Source organism: Rhipicephalus microplus, unplaced genomic scaffold (genome assembly GCF_043290135.1).
Source record: "Rhipicephalus microplus isolate Deutch F79 unplaced genomic scaffold, USDA_Rmic scaffold_12, whole genome shotgun sequence".
NCBI classification, from domain to species: Eukaryota; Metazoa; Arthropoda; class Arachnida; order Ixodida; family Ixodidae; genus Rhipicephalus; species Rhipicephalus microplus.
The window spans coordinates 23699752-23712562 of record NW_027464585.1 but is presented as its reverse complement, the minus strand read 5'-3'; the positions used below and the strand labels follow the sequence as shown (position 1 = coordinate 23712562).

At 46.2% G+C, this 12811-nt stretch overlaps 1 protein-coding gene across 1 annotated transcript in view; it reads left to right on the top strand.

Annotated features, from left to right (window-relative positions):
* The window catches only part of LOC119167807 (translocator protein-like), a 67909-nt gene that overhangs the window by 1274 nt on the left and 53824 nt on the right, over positions 1-12811 (top strand). The gene's annotated exons all lie outside the window — the stretch shown is intronic.

The window sequence follows — 12811 nt, the reverse complement described above, 5'->3', positions numbered from 1 at the left end:
ATTTTATTGGTATCCCTGGCGGTCGGTATCAACAATGCTGAGGTGGCCTAAAAAGCTTCATCGCGCCCTCTGGTCCGCTGTCGGGTGCCTATAGATGTGCAGGTAGATTCGACATAGTCATGAACGATGGTTTCGAAAAATCGAATTACACGCATAACAAAAAAGTCACACATACAAATTCAGTGTGGTTTGAAAATGCGTAGTTCTTGTTTCGTCTTTGTTATTCTTATTCATTTAATGAAAGAGAAGCGTTGCCTTCAACTTCAAGCGACAGCCAAGACGTCCTTGACTGAATTCCTAACGCGCGTTCCAGTGCCTGTGAACGTTTGTGCATTGCGAGCAGTCCTTTTTTCATTATTTTTTTCACTAGCAGACGCTGCTTGCGTCGGTCTTGCGAGGAGAAAGAGTGGGAGGGGAGCGACAATGTGGCGGGTGTCTTCCTTGGCCGGCACCACGTCTTCCTTGCTCTGTGGCCTGCACGAGACGCGAGACGCGGTCGTGTACAATAAGGGTGTTGAAGGTGCCACCGCCGACGCCGTACCACGACATCGTGTGACTAAAAGCTGTTCCGCATTTAAAAGTTTAGTCGGCCATGTTCATGTTACGTCTGTACAGTCGCTTCTGACTGTAGACGATTTATTTAAGTACAGTAAACATGAACAAATGACAGGTGTAGCTCAGGCGTTGGAATCACTACTGGCTAGCGTTCAACACAAGCCTTGCGCTCGTGCCACAGCACCAGTGCTGTCTTGCACGCACTTCGTTGTTCTCGTCTTCAAAGGCGACATATGAACTCTTGCTCCTTCAGACGAAGTCTCCATAGTGATCTGCAGGTCGCCTATCTTCTGGCGATCGCTCTTGCAGTGCTGTCACTGCCTGTGACGTGGACGGTTGCGACGCAGTGCTGTCCCGCGTCTCAGACGAGTCAAGACATTGAGCGGCTAAGCTCGACGGCGTCTCTTCTGTCCATTCAAGAGATCATCAGCTGCGCTCCAATGTCTCAGTGACTGGGTTTTAAAAGCGCAGCATTTAAAACCCAATCTTAAAACCCAATTTGGGAAGCATTTCTTTGCGAACTTCGGCGAACTTGAGCGTATCTATCTATCTATCTATCTATCTATCTATCTATCTATCTATCTATCTATCTATCTATTTATCTATCTATCTATCGATCTATCTAGCCACCTACGAATTTTAGCTCTCCTGGCCGTTTCGATAATGGTATCTATAGGAAACTTGGTATGGCATAACATGACTGTAGAAGAACATATTTGACTAGTCATAACATGAAAATCATCACATGTATGTCATGAATGTCATGATTTAGTTTTCATGATCCTGCTTCTCTTGCGGTAGTTCCGTTCACATGGCTTGTTGCAAAGCTGGTATGGTTTTACATGATTGCATGACGAACACAAGAGAAGACCTAAACATGAAAATCATGACATGCGTGTCATGTAACAACATGACTACATGCCATGCTCATGATGCGCTCGCGGCCGTTTCACTAGCGTCACTTATACCAAATTCGTTATTACGGTACGTGAATGGATGACGAAGGTATGTTACTGCTACAACCATGATAATCATGAGATGCGTGCCATGTAACATGACTACATGTCACGCTCATCATGCGATGGCGGCCGTTTCGCTGGCTTCACTTATACCAAATTTGGTATTACGGGACTTGAACAGAAGACGACGGTATGATACTGGTGAAAACATGATAAATAAGAGATGCGTGTCATGTAACAACATGACTACATGCTATGCTCATGATGTGCTCGTGGCCGTTTCGCTAGCTTCACATATACGAAACTCGTTATTACGTGATGCGAACAGACGAAGTAGGCAAATGACGAATCCAAACATGATCATCACGGCATGCGTGTCATTTAACATGACTACATGCCACACTGGTGATGCGCTCGCGGCCGTTTCGTTAGCTTCACATGTGCCAAACTTGGTATTACCTGACGCCAATGGATGACGAAGGTATGTGACTGATTTAAATATGATTATCATGAGATGCGTGTAATGTGAGAACGTGACTACATGCCACAGTCAAGGCGCCAATATATTTCAACGTGATGCGTTGCGCGTGCTCACAGGCGTTCATTTCGTCGTGTCACGCCACCGTTTCCACGCCAGGCGCTGGTCCTGCCATACACTCGCAAGCAAGTGCCGCGCTGCGTTGCTTTGACGCATGTGCGTTTCAGTGCGTCCGGCGTCCCTCCGTCACGAAAAGAGGATGCAGTGCTGTTTGGGAAACGCATCGTCACGGAACTCAGCATGTCGCAATTCGCGCCGGTTGCCGTTGGGCCGTGCCGACGGACGCTGGTCTCGCTAGTCCCGCCTGGCGTCAGACTATAGAATCATTGCGTTTTGCTAACTTAGCGTCGCTGTCCTCAGAGTGCTCACGCGTCAACGCTACATGGGAGTATATTGGGCCCTTCATGATGTGCTCTCCGCCGTTTCGCTAGTTCCATAAATACCAAATTTGGTGTTAAGTGACGTCAAGGGACGGCGAAAGTATATGACTGGTGCAAACATGATAATCCTGACACGCGTGTCATGCAAGAACATGACAATATACCACACTCATAGCGTGCTCGCAGGCGTTTCGCTAGCTCCACATATACTAAATTTGGTATCACGTGACGTGAATAGATGGAGAAGGTAACCGACACATAAGAACATCATAATCATGGCACTGAAGTCATGTACGCCATCATTTACCTCCACCTCGTAATGTTGTGCTAATTTTAAAGTGACATATCAACCTTTCTCATTTGTTCTTCGCATATCATCTATTCCAATTGTAAGAGGTATCTGCCAATTTTTCTGTCTGATGTGAGTCGTTTTCCTCATGTAACTGAGGTGACGTCAAACCTTTCTGTGATCGCTTTTTACAAGCCAAGATCGTGATTCAACGCGGCGCAGTATTTCGCTTTCAACCCAATCTGGCTTTTTTTTTCTACTGTCAGATAAGCACTCTATCCCCTACAGCAAAGCTTCGTGATTTCGTCAATGTCTCTTGGCTCTCAGGAATTGGTTTATCCGCCTTCCGCTTGAGAAGATCGAAAGGGCAGAGCAGTTCGCTTCCGAGCATCGCTCTCATAGACGTCATTCCTGTGGCGGCGTGTATAGCGGTGTGTAGCCGAAACAGAAATCGTGCAACTTGGCAATGTATGGACTTTTCTGCATCACTAAGCAGGGCTGTTTTCAACTCCGCCACATAGCATTTGCCTGGCTGTTTGCTGCAAGGTGGTACGCTGGTGAAGCTGCAGCCTGTATGCCGTTTGACGCATAGAACTGCTTTATCTCGTCGGAGATATATGCTTTTACTTTGTCGGAGAGGACCTTTTGGAGAATGCAGAACATTGCAAGCAGGCTTCGGAGCACATCGATGACAGCCGGTGATGTTGCTTTCGTCACGTGCGGGACTTCCAACCTACTTTTGTGTGCGTCCACAACAACTAAGTAAATGCGCCTGAGTAGTGCCCCGCGAAATCAACGTTTACCGCGTCACATGGTATTTGAGTATTGTCGCAGGTAAGTATAGAAGCTTTATCTGGGCTCCTCAGTGTTGAATGGTATCCATGGCACTTTCGCGCCGTTTCTTTGGTCAACTTCTGCGTGCTGGACGTGTCACTTAAGGTGTTGAGCTCGTAAAGGGCTACGTCTAGTGAGTCCTGCTGAGGTATTACTGGTGCTGCTGCTACTGTGGAAGTTCTTTTTCGGGAATATTCAATTTTACGGATTGTTTTTTTACTCTTCCCGCTTTTTTAGGCAGGCCTTTTTAATGTGTCCACGTTCCTTGCAGTAGTTGCAGGAGGGTGTCTGGAAATTTCAAGTATTAGGATTATTTATTTGTTTTAATTTCAGAATACTGTCAACCCTTAACGAGAGTTATTACGGGAGTAAAATAAACATAGTACAAGCAAAGTAATGCAATTACAAGGTATCCAAAAATAAACACAAACAGTAGTAACGACATCTTGACGTCAATGCTGTGACCATGGGATTTGCAATTGTGTCCGACATACAAACATATAGATAACAATACTTTGCCTACAAAACCAAGAGATTCGAAAAATGAAACATTAATGTATGAATACTTTCACACGTACGCTAGTAGTTTAGCCAGAACTTTGAGACACCAACACGAGATTTTCAATACTTTCTAGAAATTTTTGAAGCGTTGGCTGTGCTACAGTGTTTGAATCCAGTGCATTCCATTCTATTATTACGCGAGGAAAAAATAAAAAAACGGAAGGAGTCGCTGTTACAAAAGTATCTTTTGTACATCTGGTTATGTTTTTGGCGCACTATTCGTTTTGCTTTTTTAACGGCGAAGGCTCAGACATTAATTTTAGCGTGGCCACTCAACAATTGGTAGAAAAGAAAAACCTCAGTCGATACATTTCTGCTCTGTGCAGAAGCTCGGAGGGGGAATCCAATCGCTTAAAGCATATAAAGATAAATCTTACCCGCTTGCGCTGTACGTTCTCGAGCGTAGCTATGTTCGTGTTTTTTTGAAGCAAACCACACTATATTCGTGTATTCTAACATCGGTGTTATAAAACTAATGTAAGTTAAGCGCTTCGTATCAGTGGTAGCGTGACGTGGCGTTAGTTTCACACAAAAAAGCCTTGTTGATTTCTTTTTGGTCACCTGTTGGACATGCGCAGTCCATTTAGGGTCAGATTATACTAAAAGGCCTAATTATTTATACTGAGTTGCTGGCAAAGGGTGACACCGTCGAGAAAGTATAGACTAGTTTGTTTTACTTTCTGCTCATGTTCATCCCGGTCATTTTTTTTTCAGAAATGATAACCATCTGCTGACCTCAGTATCACAGGGCCACGTTGTTTAAAGAATCGTTAAGGGGAAGCTGATCGTCAATGTCTTCCATTTCACTGTAAATCGTGTAGTCATCTGTAAACAATCTACTTTTAACGTTTACTGTTTCAACAGTGTCATCTATGAATAACAGGAGCAAGAGCAGCATGAGAATGGATTCCTGCGGCACGTCTGAAAAGACATTAACGGTGTTGGAATTATGCCCATTATAGTGAACAAATTGTCTGTGATCTAAAAGGTAATCACTGATCCATTCAACTATTGGGCTATTGCCTAGTTTTTGTGTGTACGTGTGTGTGTGTGAGTTTAGTGATGAGTTCAGAGTGATACACGCAGTCGAAGGCCCAGGAGAAGTCTAAAAAGATTACGTGAAGAGAGAGAGGAAACTTTATTAGAACTTGGCCGGCAGCTTGGTCTTGGTGGCCTCAGATGGCGGCACTGAGTCCCTGAACTCGGGCGGCATCTTCGGCCTGCCGGACAGCCCAGAGCTGGTCGTTGAGCTCCGAGCTTCTGAGCGCCGCCTCCCAGCGGCGGCGTCGCCGACGGAGAAGGTCCCCCGCGGCTCCCGCAGACGGGACGGCGGCGGGAACGAGTGAGCTCGAGGCTTCCTGTTGCCTGGTATTGGCAGCCGCCATAGGCGTATCGCGAACGGCGGCCGTTTCTCGGCCATTGTTATCGGCGCATTCCCAGAGCATGTGGCGCAGCGTTGCTCTGTGCCCGCATGCTTTACATAGATCGGTAATGTGTAAGTGCGGGTAGCAGTGGCGTAAGACGACCGGGCTGGGGTAAGAGTGGGTTTGTAGTAAGCGATAGCTTACGGCATCGTGTCTGTTTAATTTGTCATGCGGTGGCGGGAACTTTCGCCTTTCCAGTCTGTAGTGTTGCGTAATATCTCGGAACGTGATGAGACGATCACCCCACGAACATTGTGGTCTGTGTTGTCGCTGCGTGTCTGTCAAAGTGTCTCGATCCGGCAGATCAGAAGCCCCGTTCTCGGGAGCGGAGGCGGCGGCCACGGAATGTGCCGCGGCTCAGCGAGTGAGACCTCGAGCCGCGGCGTGGGCCGCCTCGTTGCCCGGAAGCGGGACATCGGTGTGTGCCGGGGTCCAAAGGAGGAAGACTGTTAAATTTTGTTGTGGCGATCGCGACGCTGAGTCACCATCACCGCACCTCTTAAGGATGCGGGCCGCTTCCCGCGAGACGCGGCCGCGCGCGAAGCCGCGGATTGCTGCCTGCGAGTCGCTGATTACGATCGTAGCGTTCGGCACCGTGGCGATTGCTAGGGCTATCGCGGCTTCTTCGGCCGCCTCCGTATGTCCCGTGGTCACCGTGGCGCTCGCGAGGCATTTGCCCGCACGGTCAACGACCGCAGCGGCGTGTGCGTGTCTCCCGTCCCCATATCTCACGGCATCTACGTACACAACTTCGTCGCTAGTGCCGTACTTCTTTTGAAGGTCACTAGCTCACTGGTTGCGTGAATTAGTAATTATTCTTTTATTGCCTGCCCAAAGTCATGCATATATAGCCTCTCTCAGTTGAGTGACAGTTGATAGCCCACTTCTGAACCCGTGTTGAAAAAAATGTTTGCTTTGTTCTACACAGTTATTATTGTAAGATACTGTGCTCTATCCCTTCACAACTAGTGCACGGTAAATAAATTGGCCAATAGTTGCATGACACAAAAGTGTCACCCGATTTGGGTACCAGTACAACTTTCGCAATTTTCAAGTCCTCTTGGAGACGTCAATCGCTATCTGACTTTCAAAATATAAGGCGAACTTACTTACTAATGTGTTCAGTATAGCGAATAATAAAGGCGTTCGGAATTTCGTCTTGACAGCACCTTCTCTTTATTTTTCAATGCCCGCGCGAACCGGCCTCAGGCCGTCGAGCGCGCGCTCTGCCTCCGCTCATCGCTTCCGCATGGCAGCGCTGCACGAATAGACAATGGTGTATAGTGCGTGTGGAGAGGAGGATAAAAGGGCTGAACATTTGATAATGTTCTGTAAAAGGCTCAACCCAATAGTCCAAGATAATGGTGCAGGATTTTTTAGAGCATTCGAGTTTAGGAACAGTGAAGGCAAAATAGACTTTAAACGGATAGAAATAACCAGGAGGAGGCTAACTGATTGGTGGCTATAATCAAAGCGCGAGTGAAATTCAATCTTTAAACACATAATGATAGTATTTAACCTTAAGGCTAGGAGGCGTGAGCCACCACCCGATCAAAAGGGCATAGCAGGATACATTCATCCATCCATCCATTCATTTATTCATCCAACGGAAAGCTGGCGCTGGACGACCACGCGTATTAGGTAGCTCACGAATTCGCGTTTTCATGCGAGATAATTTGCATTCGTGCGTCTCGTCGGCTTTCGTGTGTACAGCTGGAATTAAAAGTAACACGAACATAGGTAGGCATTAGTCAAGAGTCTGGCTAAATCCCATCCGGTCGGGGACAAACATAGCGCAAAGTGTCAAAAACAAAGCTCCCATGCGGGGAGCCGGAACGTCTTTTTAATTGGGTATTTTACCTCGGTCGGTGTTTTTGATACTTTGTAACACAAACATAGCGGCGCGAAGTTTTCACCGGGCTCTGTCAGACCATGCTACCGGTTCGATATGTGCGTTCCAGTTTTTTAGCATTCGCGTTTTATCTTCTCTTTCAAGCCATTGCAACCTCACCATTTACATCCCTCAGTGCATAATACTGCTGTGTACCACTCTGCATATCTGACGAAAAAAATCAGATTGTCTTTTGTTTTTTTTTATTTCTCTTTAGTTACCAAAAAAAATCGCCGGTCCCATTATGGATTCAACTGAGACGACTCAAACACAAGAACTATCCTCGTTTTCTTTCAATTCGATGCACTGAAGCTTTCCTACTTCCCTCCAAGGTATTTTTGCGCCGAACATGGTTTTCTTACTGCCTGAAGGATTGGAGACAAAGCTAGCTTTCTGCCCCTCAGCTGGTTATACACTGCCCTCAACTAAGCGGCCCGTTTCAACTAAGCGTAGATGTTATATGATGCCGTCAAGTCATGTGACCTTCCGATACGTCACAAACATTTATGATATGTGGCGTCATATAATGACGTTTTCACGTAATGATGATTTCTTGCATCACTCGTGTTCACGCCGCCGACGCGAGAAGATGCCGGACGCCACCGGCGATCAATTTTCACTTTTGATGAGGCATTTAAAGCTATCACTTTATTGCACTGCACGCCTGTAGCTCCGTGAAATTGCAGCTTCCACTGGTGTTCGGTGGGCCGTGTTTGCACTATTCAGGCAGAACAATTGGTCTCTAAATAAATCTTCGTACTACACTCTAATATGTAGCCGTAATTTTTAACCCGACTATTTTATAAAGTATAAGTAGTGGCTGAAGACTACCCTTCACATTTGGCAACATGGCAATCGGTATCACTAAACGGAAGTGCACTGCATTTGAACAGTCAACAACTTAGTCTATCAGTAGCAACGCTGTCTCGAGATCTCTACCGCGTGCAACGCTGCCATTACGCCCTGAAGCTGAATGAAAGCCCATGGGCACTACACAGCCATTTGGCCTCTACTCTGCTCGCGACCGAATTAAGAGGCCAGAGTAAACAAAGAAACATAGCTGAGCAGCCGGATATTAAGACTACAACAATCATTCCACGAATAGACAGACAAGCTCAAACAACTGACCACAGGCCGCATTTTTCACGCCTGTCACCATGGCTCAAGTTGAGTCGGCATTAGACTTGAGACTTTAACAGCGCCTGTTCAAAACATATAGCCATTATCATAGAAATTGTGGCGCATACAGAGCTGTTCTTTTTTTTTATTTCAAGATTATTTCATTGTTTAAGCTCTCTAATGGGGAAATCACCTGCCATAGTTCATTTGTTGACACTTTTTCTCAGTGGCAACACATGTAATCCTTTGTGAAGGGAACGGATGATGACATATAACCCTCAAAGCAGTCTAGTGAGATTTATTGCTATTTAGTGGATGAACTCCAGCCTTGTGCATAATGGGCTACGCCACTACAGAGAGTAGCCCGCATCGGGGAACATATTAGGCACCCATGCTTGTATTGCAAGCTACTAGCAAAGGCGTCTCTCAAAAATAGACTTTCAATTAGTCAAAACAACCCTCAGTCAAGCGAATGCCCCGGACACAAAACGATCTTCTGCGGATTAGTGGCACTAGTTATCTGGCATCGGACTAGCAGACGACGCGCGAGCGCCTCGTTCAAATGGTCGCGAAAGACACGTGCCTTTGAATCGAGCTGGGTGTCCAGAACAAATGCTTCACGATTCCCATTTTCAAATTTTCATTACGTCTGAAACAATGAGAATCCAGCCTAAAACGAGCCGTATGGCAGCTCCGAATGCAGCCGCGGCATTCGTTTGCGCGAGAGACGACGTGGCGTCATGTCTACTCCCGTTGCGGCACCTGGCGGTGAAACGCCGCAATATGACCGATGGCCGCTTCCCATTGCAATCCGCTCCTTCGCCAGGGCACTGAAAAAAATAGAGGAGGCACTGTTCTGGATCACTACCTATCTTTTCACCAAGATCTAAGAGAAGCTGAAATACGCCGAGTGTTGTAATATTCAACGATCGGGACGACCTGCCTTGGCCAACGTGATGGCAATCTAGTATAATCTAGTATAATCTTTAGGCTGTTATCAGTGCTAAAAAACTGAGGAAAGTACGAATTGAAAGCATTCGGCTTTACCTTGCCCTTTTCAGTAGGAAACACGGATAGTGGCGTCCATTTTATCCTTATGTAGCGCCAGATTTTATCGGGTGTGCTCTTGATAAACATTTGTGGAGTGTATCGATAAAAGTGCCGTTTCGCGCCTCGTACTTTCTTGTTAAGGTTGATGTCAGGGTTGTTATTTGAGAGCTAGCGCTTCCTAGCATTTTTTTAGTCTTTCTCGCGCGCTTGATTTTGCACTGGAGGTGAATTATGTAAATTATATTTTGCAAGGCTTCACGCGTTAACAATTGAGAGTTGTGTGCGTTATTGTCGAGAAGACTGTTGATGGTTGGTTCTCGTTTTTTTTTTTTACTTCAATACTTCTTCTGTCCTCATCTCAAGTGAAAATACGACCGTTTATCTGAACTTTGTCATGAATACGGCTTAGCCTTTACCCTCTATTATGGTTTTCTTTCGTTATAGTTCACAATTTTCTTCTAGTTCCACGCACACCAAATGAGTAGTCCTCACTAAGGAATAACCACTCCCATTCAGTTTTGAAGAAGACTTGAGCATTTTGACCTTGTCGCAATAATCAAGCAACTTGGGAATGATTGGCCCGTTTGTATTTTTTTATTCCCCTTCTTTAGTTCTTTCTAGTCGGCGAATACGTTCAATACCTGCAGTCTCAACGTCTAGAGTATCTGCAAATATTGTCTTCGATACATTACAATGAAGATTTCGAACTGACTCATTTTGTTGTTCCTCAACTCCGTAGACAATAATTTTTGACTTCGGACTTTTGTTTCCTGGTTCTTAGATTTTCCTGTTTATACCTTTCATGTTGTTTTCTAGTTGCGTGTTGCAACGCTGACAGCGTTGTTTCTTATTTCGGCAGAAGTACTCGAGTGACCTTGGTTGTTTGCCTTGCAGATATTTTTGCAGAATTCGCGGACGTCTACAAATTGGATTTTCACGTTGTTCTGGTCTTTGACATCGTTTTCCGCTCGCACTGCGAGGTCTAAATCTTTCTTGAACATCAATTTTTTTTCCTCCACAGTCGTTCCTGGATCTGCTCATTACAGAGACCGCCAACGAAACGATCGCGCAGCATGATGTCCATAAGTAGCATTGTCTAATTCGCCGCAGTGTCTGCGCTTGTTCCAAAATTACAACCCACCGCTAGCTTCTTGAGCAATGTACCGTAATTACTGGCTGTTCCGTTGTACCGTTGGTCACGTTGCTGGAATCGTGCGCTTGTAATGCCAGAACAAGTCTAGTTACGGCCGAAAGCTCAGTACCACCCGCTAAGCTGTACGAGTTGCGTTAAAAGACATGGTTGCATAGAATCAGAAGTGAAAATTTTGGTCAATATTTTCAAATCTCACAAGGTTGTGGGTCAAAATGAGCCTTGAGCATCCCGACTATGTCCTCGTAGCTCACTTGGTTGGGCTGTCTGGGTTAAACGAGGGCACAGACGATGTCACAGCGTTAGCAGATGAGCAAGTTTCTTCGATATGTCCTTAATATCGTTAGCCCCGAAGAACCGTAGCCTGTCATACCAGGATCTCCAAGAGCCTAAGCTGCATCGGTGGAGTGCGTTGGTGACGTCGGTGGAGTGCCAATGAGTCCAGTCTTCGTCGTCGCGAACTGTTACGTCTGTGCAGCCACGTGTGACTGTAGACGATTATTTGGGTACAGGGCACGTGAACACGTTAACCGACGCCACTCAGGCGTTGGAGTCACTAGGGAGTTTTAGTGCTGGGTACGCAAGCTCTTGGAGCGTTGCGGGCTTGGGGGCGGGCAGCGTTGCGTACCCAACCCATACCCAACGGGAATGCCTTATAGAGGCGCGCACGCAAACGCAAGCCGCACGAAGTCACTCACTCTCGCAGCGCCATGGCGTCTTAATTGTCGCCTAAGTATTATTTAATTATGTTTAAAATTCAAAATGCTAAATTAAACTTACATAGCTACATGAAGTACACTAACTTCAATAAATTATTTTAAATAATATGACAGCTATCAATACGAAAAAAAACTGTTTCGTATGCGCCACACTTGCGACTGAAGCCGGCACCGTCAATGCCAAGCAATCCAGGCGGCCGGTCGTAGTCCGACAAGTGCGACGACAGAGCAACGGTGTAACGTGTAACTCTGCGTAACTTTTACCTTGTACGTATACTTCTTTACGTTAACGTGTTACCGGATACCAGTTTGCGTTTACCGTCTTAACAGAACGTGCCTCTTCCAACGTTTTGAGCTCATCATAGGCAAACATTATGCCTTTACGCTTTCGCAAACCATGAATGGTGATGCTAACTGCATTTAAACTGCATTTGACTTACATAGGAATGAATCACCGCTGAGGCGAAATCACAATACTTTTTTATCGCAAAAAAATGAAAAATACAAGGTTGCCGTAACGATTGTGTCGAAACCTTGTGACAGTTCGTGCAACCACAGTCATGAACATGTTGGCTTACGCGTAATGTGTTTGAGGTAAAAAATGAATAAGAAGGTTACTAATTTGTAATAACGCCACTGCACGGTTTTTGCACCAGACGTACAATGCACAATGTTTCTGCAGTAACAATGTTGTGACTGTCTGGTTCACTACGGCCGCGCCAGATGGCGCCACCTATTCAGCACGTCGGGGGGTTGGCATATTTTTAGCTTCTATGTTCCAGGCCTTTCTAGCTTTGGTAATCTGTTTGAAACAATGTAATCGCTATTGATGCTCGCACTTCAGCCTATTTTAATTCGATGGCTAGAGTATCCGCAGTGTGGATACCGTGAGTTCGTGCGAAGGTGGACCTTACAAGGCGGTCGATTCATGCTGTCTGAGATTTGGTGACTTTGTGCCATGTTATTTGTAAAGTGGCTAGCCACTAAATTATTTGCGCTTAAAACTTGAAAGTCAAAGTGGTGGCTCTGGCCAGCGTCGGCTTTGCTCGCCGTGAAGGTGGGTGACGTCAAGGGTAACATGATGCGCCAGCATGTGCACGAGGGAAGCTTCTCCGCTAGGAGGCCAGTCCATGGTGGCAGCGTTGTTTATGGCCGCGCGGACGCATGGCTCTAGCGCCCCAGCGATCCTGCGATGCATTTGTTTGGGTTTCGCGCATGCGCAATACCGCCGCCCCAACATCCTGGGTGCGCAAGCCACTTGGATACCCAGCACTAAAACTCCCTACTACTGGCCACCACTCGACACAAGGCTCGTACTCGTGCCACAGCGCCAGTACTGTCG